This window comes from Scyliorhinus torazame, chromosome 8 (assembly GCF_047496885.1).
Source record: "Scyliorhinus torazame isolate Kashiwa2021f chromosome 8, sScyTor2.1, whole genome shotgun sequence".
NCBI lineage: Eukaryota > Metazoa > Chordata > Chondrichthyes > Carcharhiniformes > Scyliorhinidae > Scyliorhinus > Scyliorhinus torazame.
The window spans coordinates 247,032,883-247,049,765 of NC_092714.1; the positions used below are offsets into that span (position 1 = coordinate 247,032,883).

A 16,883-nucleotide genomic window follows, 5' to 3' on the forward strand; every position below is an offset into this window, starting at 1 on the left:
ATGTCCCTGCATGGGTCAGCCGTTCCAAATGATTTTTTTTCCCATGCACAATCTAAAAATCCAGTATGAAATATTGATGGTTTTAGTGAGAGGTCAATTTCTGGAATTTGTGACTAGTGTCATGATGCAGTTGACCTCTATTCTTCACTCTTGGGTCCCTGATAATTAAGAGCTGGGAGACAAGGTCAAGGAGCAGAGAAAAGGTCTCAACTGTGGCTCAATGGCACCATAGCCTCCCAGTGAGAAGGTCAGAGGTTCAATCCCCACTCCAGTGACTGGAGCACATAATCAAGGCTGACAGTTCAGTGCAATACCGAGGGAGTGCTGCAGTGCCAGAGCTGTAGACCTTTGGCGAGGATGTGGCAACCAGTCTCAGATGTCACACAATAGACCCCACAGTGAGTTTAGGGAGGGTCTCCCCATTGTCCCAGTCAATATTTATCAGACAGCCAAACAGATTATCTGCCTTCTATTCAACTGCAGATGTAGGGGCTGGTTGTGGGACTGGGTGGTTGCTGAACCCCTCCTGCAATTCTTCAGCAATGACTGATCCGAAGTACTCCGTTGCACTTTGGGACATCCTGAGACCACGATAGGCGCTATATAAATTCCAAGTTATTTCTCGGCTTTCTGCCTTGTCGCCACATACAGTTCCCAGTGGCAATTTTAAATCCCCGTGGCGTTGGCTTGAATGGGGAACGTCCAGGAATTGGGTTTGAAAAGCATTAGACTTAAGATAGCGGATGTACATTGGTGAAACATTGGATGTTTATTTTAAATGTGCCAGCGACAATGATGATTGAAAAAAGGTGGGGATAACAGGAAGAAACGGTGAAATAATTTGAGGAATAAATAAGGGGGAAAGGGGAATGTAGCAGGGATGGGGGGATGTCTTGAAGGGATAAGGATGGATCCTAAGAAGGGTGAAAACGGGCTTATTTGGGGATGGGGTACCAGGGAGAGGCGGGCAAAGCAACCGGGAGCATGTGACCAAGGAATGGATACAGAAAGAATGATACAAAGAAAACAAGCGATACATTGTCTCTGCGCTCCGGGGTAACAGCTCTGACGCTTCTAACCATGCCCTGCACTCCAGTGGATTTCGCCTCAGCCACGAGTGGAGCTGTTTGCTTTCATTTGGAGGATCAAAAAAGGTGGCTTCTGCTGTGAAGCGTTTCCGGAGCAACTCTCGCCAATTTGCTGCACCAACCCCCTCCCTCCCAGCCAGCCAGGGATTGCAAGACTGACACCGCTAAACTGGGGAGGAGGAGGGGGGGGGGGGGAGTAAGAGGAAGGATAAAGAAGAATAGTTTTCAGGTGGAGTGACATGCCTTCGCACCGATTTGTTTCCGACCGGAGAAGCAAATAAATAATTGCGAGTCCGGCTTGGGTCGTGTCACCGGGCGGCGGTTCTCTCGTTCACATCAGCCCGGGGTTGGGGTTAGGAAGGAGGAGGTTGCTGCTGGATTGCGTGTGACCGCTCCGAGGAGGTCTTGAACCCCCCACACGGGCAGATGGTGTGTGATTTGTGAGCCCACCTCGTTAACACCTCGGCTGTTTTCAATGAGCGTTCCAGCCAGAGGTTTGAAGAGGGGACACGTGTACAGAGTGGGGGCAGACGCGGAGGTAAGTGACCCATTGTGCGGGTGAAATCGATCAGCTGAAATGCCAGCCACTGCTGGGCTGGGCAGGGATCTGAACAGCACCCCCATCTCTCAATCGGAGTCAATGTTTTCTTTCTGCCCTCTCCCCTGTTTGACTTGAAATAAAAAGTAGAGAGAGAAACCAACAAACCCCATTTCCATTCACCCCCTTTTTTGTTGGTCGCTCATACAAATCTCTCTCGATCGCGGGAATACATTTCCACCCCGACATGTCTGTCGTGCTGTAAACTTTTGTTTGCTTCTTGCACGATTCTCCCTTTGCCTGCATCGGAATGTCGTTCGATTGGAAACGAAAAACAAAAAGCTAGGGGCCAACATCTCTTAGCGTGGGTTGTGTGTGTGTGTTTGTGGGGTGGGGTTCTCCACCCCCTAGAAAAAGAAAGCCACTGATTCCACCCCCCCCCCCCCCCCCGAGGAATCGAGTTAAGGTGCAGACATTGAGCCACAAGGTACTATTGCAGGAACGCTTTAATATCTCCGGCAGCCAATATCAAACTTTGAGAAATCCTCGTTAATTTGATTTTTTTTAGTTCGCCATAGGATGGAGATTTTATTTGTTGCGACATTAGGATATGCCCACTTGGATACAGCCTGATTGTAATATTGGCTTACAGTGGTTAATGGTGTTCCTTACAAAACAAAAGGCATGGAATGCACACACACCATAGCCGGCAGAAAGAGGCACATCGATGTAATGATCCGGTGTGAACGCGGTTCAGTGACGGCTGTTGCATGTTGACGGTGCACAGTTTGTCTGAAGCTATGACGTTCACTCACTCTCAGTCTCCCAGCGCAGCGGGGCTGTGTCCAGTGTACACAGGAACAAAGGTATACCAGCCCACTTTAGGCCATCCCACTACGATCACTGTGCACACGATTCACGCTTCAGCAACACCGCCCCCCCCCCCCCCCCCCCATTTGTTCAGTCCAACTGAATCTGGGGTGCTCCAGTCTGAAACATTGGTAAGGATTCAGCCTGGGCGTCCTGCAATGTTAGTAGACTTCTACCCATGTTTATTTTTTAAATGCATTTGTTGGGTTATATTTTGGCTCTGCATGTAGCAAAACAGATCCTTTCAAGTGATGCCACTTGTATTTTCTTCCTTTGGCAGTTGTCATTGTTGTTGGAAAGTGTCAAGATGAAAATAAGAAGCTCTCTTCCTTATTGCTCGCCAAGCTTTGTATGTATATTCCTGGTAAACTGGAGACCAGAGTGCACACAATTCTTTTTTAAACTGCGCATTGATTTTTAAACAAAATTTAGAATACCCAATTCATTTTTTTCCAATAAGGGGCAATTTAGCGTGGCCAATACACCTAGCCTGCACATCTTTGGGTTGTGGGCGAAACCCATGCAGACACGGGGAGAATGTGCAAATTCCACACGGACCCAGAGCCGGAATTCGAACCTGGGGCCTCGGCGCTGTGAGGCAGCAGTGCTAACCACTGCACCACCGTGCTGCCCTAACTGCGCATTGATAATCAGTAAAAGAGACTCCATTTATATAGTGCTTTGCATGACCACGAGACATCTAAAAATTATTTCCAGCCAACAAATTACTTTTACAGTCCAGTCCCTGTTGTCACTCTCACAGCAAAGTGATAATGATCAGATAATCTGTTCCTGTGGTGTTGATTGGGGGAATAACCATTGTCCAGGACACCAGGGATAAGCACTTCAACAAAAACAAAATGGTGCCATGGGATCCTTTTGCACCCAACTGAGTAGACAAATGGGTCCTTGGACCTCATCCAAAAGAATTGATTCTCTTGCCTTTGGACTGATGTGCTAGATGCACCCTACTTAATCCCACGCCTCCACCTACCCCCCGTAACCCAGTAACCCCACCTAACCTTTTGGGAACTAAAAGACAATTTAGCATAGCCAATCCACCTAACCTGCACATCTTTTGACTGTGGGAGGAAACCGGAGCACCCGGAGGAAAACCCACGCAAACAGGGGGAGAACGTGCAAAGTCCACACGGACAGTGACCCAAGGCTGGAATTGAACCTGGTGTCTCGAACTGTGAAGCAGCAGTGCTGACCACTATTCCACCGTGCCACCCCATTTGGGGAAGTTGATAGTTTAAATGTCATTTCAAAAAAGGAAGCAATGTTACCAGAAACTTAATGTGCATTTACAGTTGCTTGGAATAAACCAATCAACCAGTGTTTGATTCCCCGCCCCCTCCGCGGTAACTTATTTTAGAACAACTGTCACTACATTCCCATTTAGAACTGAGGTCCTGAAGTAACTAGACTTGACATACAACCAGCTGTAAATTGCATCTATGCAATTATATCTTAAACATTAATGTAAAAGCAAGTGACATGTCCAATGATATAAGTAGTATTTTCATATTATGGTGTCAGTAATATGAAGCACTAATTTTGAATGTTCACCGTGGATGTACCTTTGGACTGTGGTAAACTGGAAATAGTGTGTCAAATGGTTCTGATCAATACTGTGCAAAATGAATTTGAGCCCAGTATGAACAAAAGAATGAGAAAAGCAAATTACTGCAGATGCTGGAATCAAACTGAAACTGAAAATCCTGGACAGTAGGTCTGACAGCATCTATGGAGAGAGAATGGGGCTGTTTCAAATCTGGGTGACTCTTTGTCAAATAATGAATGAGTTTTTTGCTGGCACAGTCCACAAGGCTAAATGACTTGTCTTGATGCAGCAGGTTCTACGTGATACTTATAAACAAAAGATTCACGTTGATAGCCAAGAGAAATTTCTGTTTTGGCCTTTGTTGATTATATAAACCGCACATTCTGTCTGGTTTTGAAGTGGTCGCCCTGTATTCTTCCCACCCACTGTACTTGCTGAAGGACGTTGTCTGGTTTTGTTTTCCTTTGATGGGAAAACGGTGTTTTTGTTGATATGTACTAATGTTATTGGATGAACCATAAATATAATCTTTTTCAGAAGTGTTTCATCCAACTAAATTAAAATCCCTTGAAAATTAGATGTCACTGATGGGACCTTGCTGACCAAAAATGAATGTATTGCTGAGAAAAGAGACACGCTGTCAGTGTTTTTCAGCTTGCATTCAACAGGATAGCTTGCGGGAAATTACCAAGAGTAACTGAGGAACAACAATTTATACTGCATGAGAAGAGAGTACTGATTCTGATTAGTGAAGGTGTTGCCTTGGAGACAGCAACATAGAACAGTTAGCTACCCAGCTTTGTTCAAATTTGCCTGGGGGCAAACCAGAGATTGATATGTTCCCTGAGCTTTTGTGTAAATAGTAAAAGGTGCAAAGGTGTCTGCATTTGTGACCAACCCAATTCAAGGAGGTGGGTAAGAACTTTAAATTTGTTAATGATGAGGCTTTACATCTTATTGTCATGCATATTTTCAACTTTAATTGCTGTCAGCCAGGGAACTTGGCAGCATGCTGGGGGCCAGGAGTTGGTGGATTCAGCAGCTAAGTACCTTTTACATCTATCTCTTGGATCCAGGTACCTGTCTCAAGTAGGGCCCCCTCCTCCGCTCTCACTGACCATTCCACACTGAGTCCTCTGACCCACCCACCCAGTTGACCCCTCTAGGGGAGAGGGGGGCATCTCCCAGGGGCTGTTTAGCACACTGGGCTAAATCGCTGGCTTTGAAAGCAGACCAAGGCAGGCCAGCAGCACGGTTCGATTCCCGTAACAGCATCCCCGAATCTGGCATTTTCGGACTGAAGTTGTTTTTCTTACTGCCACACTACACCTAATGGTATAGTTTCAAACGCGACTAGTTTCTGTCTGTTGCTGTGCATGTGATAATTTAGCAACATGACTACACTCTGTGCACAAATTTGTATCCTGGAGCCATTGTTGCATAACGTGGAATTACTAATCCCTTATGTTTATGTACTGCAATGTAGTTGGTATGCGTTCTGTCATTCCTGTTTTGAATAAATCTCATGATTGTGCATCGCAATTGACAGCCTTGGACACAGGTCTGAAATTGCCGAGACTTGCCTTGCAACATCAGGCTCCTAGCAAGTAGCTTCAATGCCCGAATAGCTGCCATGTTTACCCACATAACATCAGTAAGTAATAACATGCAAAGTACGTTGGGGCATCCTAAGGGCGTGACGGAGCACAATGATAGCGTGACTCTTATCTCTTCTTCATTTTTGATGTGCCAGTTACTGCGCGCATTCAGAACTTTAAATGGCAGTGAGAATTGGGGAGCCCTGAAACACAGATTTGTCCGACACTGTATGCCAGGGTGTGCTATCATCCACAGAGGGAAGGGGAAGAGACTTAGCCTACGATGTGTTTTGCACATCTTTTAATTGTACAGCAGCATTAATGACAACCTAGACCAGCTTATCTCCTGCAAACACAACAGCACCGGGGGGGGGGGGGGGGGGGGGGGGGGGGGAGGCTGCAAAACGGGGTGGAGAAAAGGACGGATTCCTTGTTTGTAGCAAAACATTTACCCAACATGCTGGGGAAAAGAGAAAAATAGGGACAGGAAAATAGCATTGAAATGAGAGGAGAGAGATAACATGCGTCCAATTAAAGGACTTGTATACTGAACTGGGGGCACGGTGACTAGATTAAATCAATAATTTCCACCCGTCTTGGCTTAAAGTCAGATGAGTGCAATTTTTGGATTGAATTTGACATTTTCCACCAGTTAAATGGGTCTCTTGTTTTCTATTTTCCCTCATGAACAAAACAAAAGGCATTTACAGCTAATGTCCAGACAGTGAAATAACATAAGAATGCAATCTGCAACCATATATTTTGCACTGGCGCAATAAGACAACATTTCAAAATGAAATAGCTGGACATAACTGGTGTGTCGCACATCTTTTATCTTCTGATAGCCTCATCCAAAGATAACTCTGGTTGGCATCTCCACACACAGAGAACACCTTTCTTGATTACGCATTCAGACTTTTCTCTGGTATTAATTTAATCTTTTGGAGGGGGAAGGGGGGAAAATACACGTGGCTATTTAAAAAAATATATCTGTCAAGCTCTGTAATATCCTTATGAAAAAGAGCTTTATGTTTAGTTTTAAACATTCAAGACTCATCTAAGCAGATCTTTACCTAGGAAAACTCTCCACTGGTTGCAGATTGCATTCTTATGTTATGAGCCAAATTTATTTAACCACTAAATGGCAGATAAAATCTAGATATTTAACACTATTCAGTTTTAAAAATTACTTCATTGTAAAATGCTCAGCAATAGGCTAATTTGTAAAACAGTTATTTTTTTTTAGTGATATAGGAGAAGGTAGGACTGGGCGATAATCCAATTTGATCATCTTCAGCGATGTCCAACTTGTTTGTTATTGATGTCCCCATCATCTTAGATGACAACTTTCAGCCAATTGGATTCACTCCACGTGATATTAAGAACAGCTGAATGCATTGGATACTGCAAAGGCCCCGGACCCTAACACAATCCTGGCTGTAGTATTGAAGATCTGTGCCCCAGAATGAGCCTTGCTCTGAGCCAAGCTATTCCAGTGCAGCTACACCACAGGCATCAACCAGACAATGTGGAAAGTAGCCCAAATATGTCCAGTCTACAAAAAACAAGAAATATTTAATCAACCAATTGCCACTTCATCAGTCTTCTCTCAATCATAAGCAAATTTAAAAAATATTTTGTTGCAGTTTTGTTTGCAATACAGTTCTACGCTCCTGATCTGCAGTCACACGGTGCGGAGAAGGGTGGGTATGGGGCAGGATCTCCTTGTGGACCTGTTTCTGGGCCTAGCAAAGCTTGCCATCAACAGGTCCAGGCAGTGGGTGATTGAGGGGGTCCGGCCTGGCTGTCCGCCCCTCTTCCAGTTGGGTGTCCTTGGCAAGGGAGTATGTGGTGTCCACGGGCACCATCAAAGTCTTCCGTGTCTGATGGGCACCGTAGGGGTTGGGGTGACTTATTGACCCCGTTAATCACATTTTGGTTCAATATTTTAAGTCTCATTTGTGATTTGTTTTTTGTTTGAGACAGTTTCCCTTTAAGGGATTGTCCCTTTAATTTGTCCCTCAGTTCATTTGATTTTGTTTAATTGGTTATTTATGTTAATCAAATCATTGAAAGTTGTTGACAGTGCTATGAAGTGGCAGTTACCCGGCAATGATCTGCTTACTATATTCAGTTTGGATTCTGCAAGGGCCACTCAGTTACCTACTTTATTACAGCCTTGGTCCAAACATGGACTAGAGAGCTGAATTGCAAAGGTGAGATGTGTGTGACTGCTCTTGACAGAAAAACTCCCCACTGGTTGGAGTCAACCCTAGCACAAAGGAAGATGGTTCTGGTTGTTGGAAGACCAATCACCTCAGCCCCAGGAAATTTCTGCATTTTCCTAGGCCCAATCATTTTCAAGCTGCTTTATCAATCGCCTTATCTTACCGTCCGTTCAGGTCGGAAATTAGGATCTTGGGCGCGATTCTCCGACCCCCCACCGGGTCGGAGAATTGCCGGGGACTGGCGTGAATCCCGCCCCCGCCGGTTGCCGAATTCTCCAGCACCGGATATTCGGCGGGGGCGGGAATCAGGCCGCGCCGGTTGGCGGGGCCCCCCCCGCCCCGGCGATTCTCCGGCCCGAATGGGCCGAAGTCCCGCTGCTAGAATGCATGTCCCGCCGGCGTGGATTAAACCACCTTTTGAACGGCGGGACAAGACGGCGCGGGCGGGCTCCGGGGTCCTGGGGGGGGCATGGGGCGATCTGTCCCCAGGGGGGGGGCCCCCACGGTGGCCTGGCCCGCGATCGGGGCCCACCGATCCGCGGGCGGGCCTGTGCCGTGGGGGCACTCTTTTCCTTCCGCCTTCGCCACGGTCTCCACCATGGCGGAGGCAGAAGAGACTCCCTCCACTGCGCATGCGCGGGGATGCCGTGAGCGGCCGCTGACACTCCCGTGCATGCGCCGCCGGGCAATGTCATTTCTGCGCCAGCTGGCGGGGCACCAGAGGCCTTTCCCGCCAGCTCGCGGGGCGGAAATCAGTCCTGCGCGGGCCTAGCCCCTCAAGGTTAGGGCTCGTCCGTTCAAGGGGTGGAGGATTTCGCACCTTTGGGGCGGCGCGATGCCAGACTGATTTGCGCCGCTTTTGGCGCTGGTCGGCGGACATCGCGCCGATTACGGAGAATCCCGCCCCTTATCTCTATTGTAACTTAGGAAAGGAACCCGCCATTTTGTAAGCAAGGTCTTGAAAGTAGCAGTGGGGTCGTGATCAGATAATTTGTTTTTAGGCTGAGGGATAAATATTGTCCAGGAATAAGGGGCGAGCTCCCATGTTCTTTGTGCAATGCTGCCATGGTATCTTCTACACTAGAAACGTTGCAGAGGAGATTTACCAGGATGTTGCCTGGGCTACAGAGTGTCTGTTATGAAGAGAGATTGGAGAGACTTGGATTGTTTTTCTTGCAGCAGAGGAGACTGGGGGGGGGGGGACATGATTGAGATGTGTGAAATTATGAGGGGCATCGATAGAGTAGACCAGAACAAACATTTCCCCTTGGTGGAGGGTCAATGACCAGGGGCATAGATTTAAGATAAGGGGCTGGACATTTGGAAGGGATGTGAGGGAAAACATTTTTATCCAGAGGGTGGTGGGAGTTTGGAATTCGCTGCCTGAAAGGTTGGTGGAGGCAGAGGCACTCATAACATTCAAGAAGTATTTAGATGTGAATTTGCTATCCCAGGACATACAAGGCTATGGACCAAGTCCTGGAAAATGGGATTAGAATAGTTAGGCGTGTTTTTGACCTGCGCAGATGTGCTAGGCTGAAGGGCCTTTTCTGTGCTATATGATTCTATGGGCGCGATTCTCCCAAAGGATTTCTAAGTTAAATTTTGCCGGGGTTTGTCAGCGAGTTTCCCGCTGGCTTTGCCGGCGAGTTCTCCACTGCTATTCAGTGATACTTAATCACTTTTTTGGGCCCTGGGTAGTTTGTCACCAGTTTAGCCCACACTTAGAATTTTTTTTTTTAGCATTGGGGAGGTGAACTCAGAAATCAGGTCGCCATTCTGAAAGGGTGCCCTGGGGCGAAATTCTCCCGAAACGGCGCGATGTCCGCCGACTGGCGCCCAAAACGGCGCCAATCAGACGGGCATCGCGCCGCCCCAAAGGTGCGGAATGCTCCGCATCTTTGGGGGCCGAGCCCCAACATTAAGGGGCTAGGGCGGCGCCGGAGAAATTTCCGCCCCGCCAGCTGGCGGAAACGGCCTTTGTTGCCCCGCCAGCTGGCGCGGAAATGACATCCCCAGGCGGCGCATGCACGGGAGCGTCAGCGGCCGCTGACAGTTTCCCACACATGCGCAGTGGAGGGAGTCTCTTCCGCCTCCGCCATGGTGGAGACCGTGGCGGAGGCGGAAGGGAAAGAGTGCCCCCACGGCACAGGCCCGCCCGCGGATCGGTGGGCCCCGATCGCGGGCCAGGCCACCGTGGGGGCACCCCCCGGGGCCAGATCGCCCCGCACCCCCGCCAGGACCCCGGAGCCTGCCCACGCCGCCTTGTCCCGCCGTTCAAAAGGTGGTTTAATCCACGCCGGCGGGACAGGCAATTTATCGGCGGGACTTCGGCCCATCCGGGCCGGAGAATCGAGCGGGGGGGGGGGGCCCGCCAACCGGCGCGGCGCGATTCCCACCCCCGCCGAATCTCCGGTGCCGGAGACTTCGGCAACCAGCGCGGGTAGGATTCACGGCAGGCCCCGGCGATTCTCCGACCCGGCGGGGGGGGGGGGGGGGGTCGGAGAATGACGCCCCCGATCTCTAACTGAGCTTGTGGGTCACCCACAGTCACACCCATGGGCAATGTCACCCCCCACACACATGGTCACTACGCATTGAGGGCACGCTGCGATGTGGTCCCTGGGGGTCCTCCCTTTTCAAGCTCCCTTACAGCATCTACTCCCTTCTAGGACCCTCACCGATCACCCCCCCCCCCCTCCAAACCTCCTGGAGGCCCCTACGTACCTGCTCCTGCACTCCCCCACCCTTCAGCCCCCCCCCTTCACCCTCATTTCATATGCATGTCCCCCTCACCCTGACCCTTGGCAGTGCCACCCTGGCACTTGGGCGACCTTGCATTGGCACCCAGGCAGTACTCCTGCCAGATTGGAAGTGCCATCTGGGCAGTGCCAAGTTGCCCACGTTCCAGGGATAGGGCCAAGTATCCACCCTGCACTTACCCTGCCCACCCTGGGGTCTCTAATGCCCTGGGGACCCCATGGGTGCCGTTCCACCTGGTCCACGTTTGTGTGGACCAGCACTGATCAGCGTCCGGCTGCAGCCTCCCTGGGGAGGCCAAAGAATCGAGGGAGGTTGTTGGACCCCATGCAGGAAGGTCATAAGCCAGTTTACGACCAACTTCCAGGGAGCGGCGTTTTGTCACGTCCATTTGAGACGGAGTCCTGACTGCGGTGAATCCCGCGAGGTGCGGAGGCTGTCCGCAGGCTCACTGCAGGCCTCTCCCGCGATCCTCCGGCCACGTTGTGCTCTCGCTTGAATGCAACATGGCTGGAGAATTGCGCCCATGACTCTATTCTCCTGAGAGAGCAGATGGGGCCACAAATACAACAGCAAGTCTGATGTAATATCAACTTAAACATAACATTTTAATCTATTACTCTAGTTATACAGAAAACCCGACTGAAGCTGAGCCCCAATCTAAATGTCACAATTTCTTGATCTTCATTCTCAATACATTCATTTTCGAATCAGTTTAAGATTCTAGCAAGTCGAGTCTGGTTAAGCTCCACATGGCCTTTCCTTCTGGGCCGCAGGAAAAAATACTGTAAAGTACACAGTGATGAATAAATCTCAACATTCATTCTCCCTATAGTGCCAGCCTGGGTTTTGTGCTCTAATCTCTGGAGTGATACTTGAATCCACAACCTTCTGCCTAAAATATGCCACATTTTGAGTTTTGGCTGATGGTTTTGTAATGTTTTATCAGCTCAAAAAACAAAAAATTATTGTGATGTGTGCTTCGCTGGCTAGACCGGCATTTATTGCCCGTCCCTAATTGCCCTTGAGAGGTGGTGGAGAGCTGTATTCTGGAGCCGTTGCAGTCCTGGATGTGTAGGCACACCCACTGTGCTGTTAGCGAGGGAGTTCCAGGATTTTGACCCAGCGACAGTGCAGGAACAGCGATATATTTCCAAGTCAGGATGTTGCGTGACTTTTTTTAAAAAATGATCTTTATTGTCACAAGTAAGCTTACATTAACACTTAGTATGAAAAGCCCCTAGTCGCCACATTCCGGTACACTGAGGGAGAATTCAGAATGTCCAATTCACCGAACAGCGCATCTTTCGGGACTTGTGGGAGGAAATCGGAGCATCCGGAGAAACCCATGGAGACTGTGCAGACTCCGCACAGACGGTCACCCAATCCGGGAATCGAACCTAGGACCTTGGCGCAGCGAAGCAACAGTGCTAACCTGGAGGGGAACCTCCAGGTGGTGGTGTTCCCATGTATCTGATGCCCTGTCCTTTAAGGGTCATGGGTGTGGGTTTGGAAGGGCTACCTATGGAGCCTTGGTGAGTTCCTGCAGTGCATTTTGTAGATGGTACACACTGATTCCAGTGGAGGGAGTGAATGTCCCCGGAAGGGGTACTAACTGTTTTGTCCTGGTTGGTGTTGAGCTTCTTGAGTGTTGTGGAGCTGCCCTCATCCAGGCAAGTGGAGAGTATTCCATCACACTCCTGACTTGTGCCTTGTAGAGATGGTAGCCAGTCTTTGGAGAGTCGGGAGGTGAGTTACTCAGCTCTTGCAGCCACAGTATTTATATGTCTAGTCCAGTTCAATTTCTGGCCAATGGTAATCCCCAAGTAGTTTGTGCTCTGGCCATAACTCTAGAGATGAGAATGGGAAGGGAAGAAAAGTTCCCTTAAAAACAGATTTTTCTCATGTTATGACTATAATGAAATGACCGGAGCTTGACATTTCTTAAATGATCTGAAGCAGAAGTGGAAGTGCTGTAACCTGAAAGACTGAAATTGTTTGAACTTCTGCCAGGGAGTTGAGGGTCTGTGATAATTAGCGGAAGTGCTTCAGGAGAGAGAATCTGCTGGGTTACACACACCATACTGAGATAACGCTGTGCAGAATTCTAGAGTTGGAATAGAAAATCAGTTTGAAAACAATTCAGCCATAACCCCTCTTTTTCTTTTTAATGGTATCCTATATAGTTGCAGATGATAAGTGACTTAAAACCACCAGTTTTTATCAGGCACATTGCGTTTAAAGAGACTCTATTTGTTTATTTTCCATTGTCCAAAGATCAAGAGGAAAGTTGTTTCAAGAGAAGGGGTTTTTGAGGCAAGCGCAGCATTCAGCAAGTCATAGGCTGCAGATTGTCGAATAAACATTCAGGTGGGATCTGTTTATTGTTGCAGGATTTTACTGCATGTTGTTCCTGTGGCTCTGAAAGGAAGCTGATGTGAAATGCAACCAGACTCTTATTTGCTGGAATCTTAAATTGAATGTCTTATCCCTTTGGTCAAGAAATGATAACATTTTAAATTGGGGTTCTGTTTCTGTCAAGATTTCTGTACCACTGGAGCGGATGTTTAGATTGATTTTTAATTTCAGACTTGCTGTTTGTCTTCAGTCGCATTCCAGCTTTGTGTAGCCATTATTAATTATTAATTTCACCGTGATTGCTAGAGTGTTCTATATTTTGATATACATTTGACAGATGCTGTCTTCCGCATTCCCCTTTCACACTTTTTTGGAATAAACATATTATTGAGGTATTTTTGGTATAGTAACAACAACAAAATAAACACTATACATGAAACCATAAACAAAGTGCAAAAGCCATTTACCTCTCGTACAGATCCCACCCTTATTTTAAATTTTTTTTTAAGAGTACCCAATTAATTTTTTCCAATTAAGAGGCAATTTAGCATGGCCAATCCACCAAGCCTGCACATCTTTGGGTTGTGGGAGCGAAACCCGCGCAGACACGGGGAGAATATGCAAACTCCACACGGACAGTGACGCAGAGCCGGGATCGAACCTGGGACCTCGGCGCAGTGAGGCTGCAGGCCTAGCCCACGACACCACCATTCTGCCTTAAGATCCCACCCTTATTGACCCCCTACTCTAATCTAAACTACTCTCCCCCCCCCCCCCCCCCCCCCCCCCCCCCCCGTCTGCTGACAATTATTTTTCCGCAAAGAAGTCAACGAAAGGTTGCCACCTCCGGGTGAACCCTAACAGTGACCCTCTCAAGGCGAACTTGATTTTCTCCAAACAGAGAAAGCTCGCCATGTCAGATAGCCAGGTCTATGACTTTGGGGGCTTTGAGTCCCTCCATGCTAATAGTATCCGTCTCCGGGCTACCAGGGAAGCAAAGGCCAGAACGTCTGCCTCTTCTCCTGGATTCCCGAGTCTTCTGACACCCCGAAAATCGGCACCTCTGGACTCAGCTTGTTTTTAACACTGCGGACATGACTTCCGCAAACCCCTGCCAAAATCCCCTAAGCTTTGGACATGTCCAAAACATGTGGGCATGTTTCGCCGGTCCGCACATTTTGCGCACCTGTCCTCCACCCCAAAGAATCTGCTCATCCAGGACACTGTCATGTGAGCCCAGTGAACAACCTTAAATTGTATCAGGCTGAGCCTGGCACATGTTGCGGACGCGTGACTCTACTCAACGTGTCTGCCCATAGACCATTCTCTATCTCACCTCCCAGCTCCTCCCACTTGCGCTTCAGCACCTCGGTCTGCGTCTCCTGTGACCCCATAAGCTCCTTATACCCTTTCACACTTTTTAATATACTGGATCTTTGTGACCAGCACGGCAATGTTGCAAAAGATATTTGCTGCCTTTGAACTAAATTTCTACTATGTCAATTTTTAATGTTATTTTACAAAAATGTTGCTATTGAAACAGATGAATTACGATTGCCAGGAGGCTGGTTGCTTTAATTTCTATTGACCGCGATGAATCCGGTCATCCTTTCCATTTGTATTTTGTTTTCATTTAATTTCTATCATATTAAATGTTGAAAGTCAAAACTGGGTGAAATTAGTTCATTTTACATATTGCAGCCAAATAATGTTTTGGTGAACAATGGCAGGTTTCCAATCCAGGCACGCCCAATTAATTTTATTTCCGAATTGGCAAATCGGTCTTGCACTAATTTATTGGCATTCTTCAGATCTGGGTTACATAGATTTTAATAACAATTAAATACATCATATTGACTCTTCACTGAACAAAGATTGCATGAATAGCAAATGGGGGTAGGTTTCTGTTTTGGGTGCATTTGCAAGAATGTGTGTAAATTGCATCCTCATTGTTATGTTGGATTTTGAGAAGTACGTTTTTTGCGCAAATTTATTGACATGTCACCAGATGCAAAATCTGCAATGACCCACTGCAATCGGGCAGTGTAATAAATTTGGGGGAAAAAACTCGATTTTTGAAAAATATTCCTTGACGTGTATAAGAGTGATAACCAGTTTGATTAATATAATTAAAGATGGATTTATCCTCCACGGTAACTTATGAGGAAAGGTTATAGAGGTTAGGTTTGCATCCACTGGAGTTTAGAAGAGTAAGAGGCGATTTGATCAAAAACTTTAAGATCCTGAGGGGCATTGAGAGGGTGGATGTGGAGTGAGTGTTTCCTCTTGTCAGAGAATCTAGAACTACTGTTTAAAAATAAGGGTTCGCTCATTTAAGACGAGAGGAGGAGAAATTTATTTTCTCGAGGGTCACGAATCTTTGGAACTCTCTTCCTCAAAAGATGGTGGGAGCAGAATCTGAATACTGTTAAGGTCGAGCTCGTTAGCTTCCTGATTACAAAGGAGAGGGTGAAAGGTTATCAGGGGTAGGCAGGGATGTGGCTTGAGGTTACAATCAGATCAGCCATGATCTTAATGAATGGAGGAGCAGGCTCGAGGGGCCAAGTGGCCTACTCCTGCTCCTGATTTGAATGTTCATTTAAAAAAAAACCTTTTAATCATGATGCCAATCTGTTCTTATGCTGATTTTAAATGATTGAACATGACTTTAAAATAATATACAGACACATTTCCTCATTGTATTTGGATTCAGTAGTCCGTTTTCTAAATTAAAAAAGATAGTTATATTCAAAAGCTTTTTAAATGTTCTTATATGTATGCTTGTGTCAAAAAAGAATTGGCAGTTCATTCCTGCTCCTTCACAGGGTGCACTGTGGACGATTTCCGTGGTTGCAAGTCTTTAGAAATCACTTGGTTTGCCGAAACCTTCCACCTTTGTGCTTTTAGACTGGCTGTCAATATCTTTGAAAAAGATTGGGCGCGAATTTCTAGCTCTCCCCCCCACAATGGTATCTTCTGGTCCCACCGAGCTGGCTTCCCCACGATGGGTTGCCTGGTGGTGGGACAGGTGAGCCATGTAAAACGGCGTAGACATCGGAAGGACTGGAAGATCTCGCCGCTCGCCAATGGTGAGCCAAATCCACCGATGGAAAACACACTATGGTGGTGAGTGGGGGGGGGGGGGGGGGGGATCGAGTGGGGGGGGGAATCCCACCTCTGTCCTACTGAATGAGGTATAACTTGGTTTTTAAGCAGTGCATTGAATCAGAACTATTGCTAAACAACCTCTCTGGCCCTGAAAAAATTAATTTACTGTTTGTGGATTGTCATTTGTTTCCCATTGCGATAAAAATTTAACAGGTCTTCAGTTTCCTTTGGAATTGTTTGATATTTCACCCTCTTTATTTATTCAGTCTGTATACCCCAATCTTTAGTTTGCTGTCTATAAAATTTGTTAAAGCGGAGGGAATAGCGGTGCATTTTACTTCCTGGTCTGTTGTCTGTGAGAATTCTTCAACGTGATTGGCTGTGTAGCCTGCTTGGATGCTGGAGATTCTCTATAGTTCGTGCCAGAATCAAACTTAACATTGGGAAAGGTTGCTAGATCCTTGTGGACAGCTTTCTCCAAGGTCCTCAGTGAGTGCCCTCATTTCACCACTAACCGCAAAATCCAAGCCATTGTTTTTTAAGGTGGTGCAAAGATTCAAAGGAACTCAATTTACGTTGAATTTAGTTTGCACTTAAAATGCTGTGATTTCGGCATTACGCCTAAATACACTGAAAATGGTACCATAACTAAATAGAAACACCAGGAACATATAACTCTGATATGAGGAAATATTTTATGGTGGCACAGTGGCCAGCACTGCTGCCCCACAGTGCCAGAGGCCCGGGTTCAATCCTGGCCTTGGGTGA

General features: G+C 47.3%; 1 protein-coding gene across 1 annotated transcript in view; it reads left to right on the forward strand.

Annotated features, from left to right (window-relative positions):
• The first annotated feature begins 1,077 nt into the window (after window positions 1-1,077).
• The window catches only part of LOC140428506 (proto-oncogene tyrosine-protein kinase Src-like), a 238,701-nt gene continuing 222,895 nt past the window's right edge, over window positions 1,078-16,883 (forward strand). The window contains exon 1 of the mRNA XM_072515060.1: window positions 1,078-1,626. The gene's annotated coding sequence lies outside the window, so the exon portion shown is untranslated. The remainder of the gene's footprint in view (window positions 1,627-16,883) is intronic.